The 3,420-nt window shown below is 43.1% G+C and overlaps 1 protein-coding gene across 3 annotated transcripts in view; it reads left to right on the top strand.

Annotated features, from left to right (window-relative positions):
• The window catches only part of PDE4B (phosphodiesterase 4B), a 352,002-nt gene that overhangs the window by 168,263 nt on the left and 180,319 nt on the right, over window positions 1–3,420 (top strand). The window lies entirely within an intron of this gene.

Raw genomic sequence — 3,420 nt, 5'->3', positions numbered from 1 at the left:
CAGCAGGAGGCCATGAAAACCCCTGTATATTTGTTTGTGAGTTATTGTAACTTTTTCCTGAAGAAAAGACATATCAGTGAACTTTTGTGGATCGTTGGTTTGTTGCATCCAATCTAAAAAAAAAATGTGTGTTTATGACAAACTTGAATAATTTTCTACAAGTCAAGTCAAGTCAAGTCAGACCTGAGGCTGCACCAATCATTTGGGGCACCTTTGATGTAGCAGTTTTCTTACAGTTACATGATGTTTACTAAACCTGCCCACAACTGAGAATTACAACATTAAAGATGAAAGAGACTATTGCAAATCTTTGCATATCCTTTTGAGCATTTGAAATTATAGTTTGAGGATTATTTTTCCCTATACATAGCCTTGTGCTTCAGTTGCATCTAAACTTGCCTCAGCATCCAGTGATTAAAATGTATGAATGTTTAACCGATATAGATTAGTCATTTGCAGTGTGGTTTAAGGATAATGGCTGTAGCATGAAAAGGTGTGTTAAAAATAGTTGCATGTGGCCAGCTTGTTAGCATCATTCTTCCAGGAATTCTTCTGCCAGTGTATATCCCTGCATGATTTGTTTGCTAGGCAAGGTGGCACCCACACTTATTCACTAGGGAGGGGGAGGAAAATACAAGCATCCGTTGTTTACAAAAATATTTTTGCCTTTTTATTGAGCATAATGACTCAGCTCTCAAAAGAACAGCTGCTCTGTTTTCCCTGCTGTGGCTAGGTCTCGAATGGAAATACTGAAGAGTCAGGTGAAAAACTGAGGATTGGTTTTGTGCTCAGTCAGTGTAAAGAGAACCTTTTAGTAAGGATGAGCCTAATGCAAATATGAGAGGAAAGACCTTCAGTATTTGTGGCATCATGCAACACTCCATGTTTTTTTCACTGTTGAATGCTTGCCTTTACAAAAGATGCATTTAACAAGGTTGCCTTTGGCTTTCATTGATCTTTTTCCAGTGATACTTGCTGCACTGTATGGGGGGAAGATGTTTAGATGTTTAATTTTTATTCAACTAAAGCACTTTGCAACTCCAGAGTCAGGGGCAGATTGTGGGGGGTACACTGGTGCAGTGGCAGCAATATTTCTATTCAGGCAACAGTGAATTGAATTTACTGGCTCACGTCAGTTGAATTGATAGCTCATTTAAATGATTCCTTTTAAAATCTTCATTGAACAGATGTTAACAACCCTCTCTCCTTGTTAATGGTCTTGATGTTCCACTAATCAAGCTAGCCTTTCTTTTGCAATTCTGCTGTCTGCTTGCTGCTCCTGCTAATGTAGTTCCTATTTCACAGCCCTGCAGACAGTTTTTAACTTATTTTAGTAGTTATATTTTGCTTCAATCTTAAACTGAATAATATTGGCATAGGCTCCTAGCATATTAGTAAAGCTTCTAGTTTATTTTTACCTGAAGGAAAATATGTTCTGTTAGATGGGATGATACACCACAGCATTTGCACCCCCTTTTCAAAATCAGAGGTACCATCTTTTCAATTCTTACTCACATTTAACATTTTAAAATATAATTGTTGTTTGGCTCTTATTACAGTCAATACTGGGAGTGCATATTGAATTACCATTTACATGACATTGCAGCAGTGAAAAATAACTTTACTTAATTATGAGAAGTAGGTTCTAATTAAAAAAAAGAGCCATCTATCTCCCACTACTGGTATAATTTGCATACTTTCCTAATATGCAACTTTCATACTTCTGCTATTATCTGTCAATGAAATCAGCATTTATGTTAGGTTCCAGTAAATTAGTAACACAAATGTGAAGCAATAAAAACATTACATTTTATTATAGGCTTTTGTTTGTATAAACTTTACAAGATTGATATTAAAGTACTTTTCAATTTTACTAAAGTGCAACTTTGCCAAATTACAGGTCTATTTTTTTTTCTTGGTATATTTGCTAAATCACTAAACTGGGAGTCAGTGACTCAGCCTTTGTTTCCTCCTCTTCTATTATATGCTGTATGATTTTGTGCAAGTTACTTAAGCAATCCATGCCTTGTTTCCCCTCTTGTAAATGGAAATATAGGACTATAGATTCACTGGTTTCAGTTTAGGCTCCCAAATGGCACTTACTCATTGCTGCAGTTTTTGGTACTTGTGCATTGTCTATGATCCTATTTCATGTGCATCCACATGGCTACTGAGCACATGTAGCAGACTACACTCTGTCCAGGTAGGTACCTGCATAAGTTCTGAAATTATAGGTGGGCAAAACCCTGTGACTAATGGGTGATAGATGGTGGGGGAGGAGGGGAGAAGAGGAGGGCCCTCTCATGTTTCAGCTCAGAAGTTTTGTGGTTAGGGCACTTGCCTTTAGGGAGGTAGGGAGTCCCAGAAAGTGGGAAACCTAAGTTCCACACCTGCCCTCAGACAAAGGTGGTTTAAATCCTCAGGTTCACTTCTTTCCAGCGCAGTGGTTTAACCATCAGGCTATGGTTTAGGCATTAACCAGCCCCTTCTCCAATCTTCCTCTTGAAGCTGAGCCATTGTGGGAGCAGACAGAAGTGACCATTATTGCACAATCTTGCCACAGAAAGTGGTCTATAGCCATGACCAAACACAAGTGCGCAGCTGCAGATTGCTAAAAAAAAATGCCTGATCAGGGAAAAATCTGATGAAAACATTTTAAACCATAGCATATTCTATAACTTCTGTCTGCGCTGCCTCCCAGCCTGTCGCTGTTTTCATAATGGGAGGGGAGAAAGGGAGCAGAGTGAGTTTGATCTGGGGGGTTTTCAGGCCCCACTGGAGGGTGGGGGGGAGGTTGTATTGGATCCAGTTCATCCACCCCACCTTCCAGCATTGGCTGGGGAACCCCTAGAGTGAGCTTCCTCTCCTCCCTTTCACCCCTCCCACTCAGAAACAGGCACAGGCTGGGAGAGAGGAGAGGCCATTGCTAAGGGAAACCAGCTGCAGGCTTGCAGCTGTGTGTGGACTATAAGATCCTGGCCAAAGCGCTGGCCACCCGCCTTCGCGCGGTCATGGCCTCTCTCACCGGCCCCGAGCAGAGCTACTGCATGCCGGGCAGGACCATACAAGACAACCTGTTCCTGCTCCGGGACCTACTTACGGCGAGCGAGCTCTTTGGCCTTGACGTCGGCCTCCTCTCTCTAGACCAGGAGAAGGCCTTTGACCGCGTGGGCCACACTTACCTCTTCCGGACACTGGAGGCCTTTGGTTTTGGGCCCCTCTTCACCGGGGCCCTCCGGGTCTTGTACCGAGACATTTCCAGCCTGCTCAAGGTGAACGGGGTACTTTGCGCTCCGTTCCCCGCGTGCAGGGACATTCGTCAGGGCTGTCCGCTGTCAAGCATGCTCTACGCCCTGGCCATCGAGCTGCTGCTACACACGCTGCGCCGCCGCCTGAGTGGTGTGGCCCTGTCGTCGGCCA

This window comes from Alligator sinensis, unplaced genomic scaffold, assembly GCF_000455745.1.
Source record: "Alligator sinensis unplaced genomic scaffold, ASM45574v1 scaffold982_1, whole genome shotgun sequence".
In the NCBI taxonomy this organism is placed as follows: Eukaryota; Metazoa; Chordata; order Crocodylia; family Alligatoridae; genus Alligator; species Alligator sinensis.
Note: the sequence above shows the minus strand (reverse complement) of the source record. Positions and strands in the feature narration are given on the sequence as shown.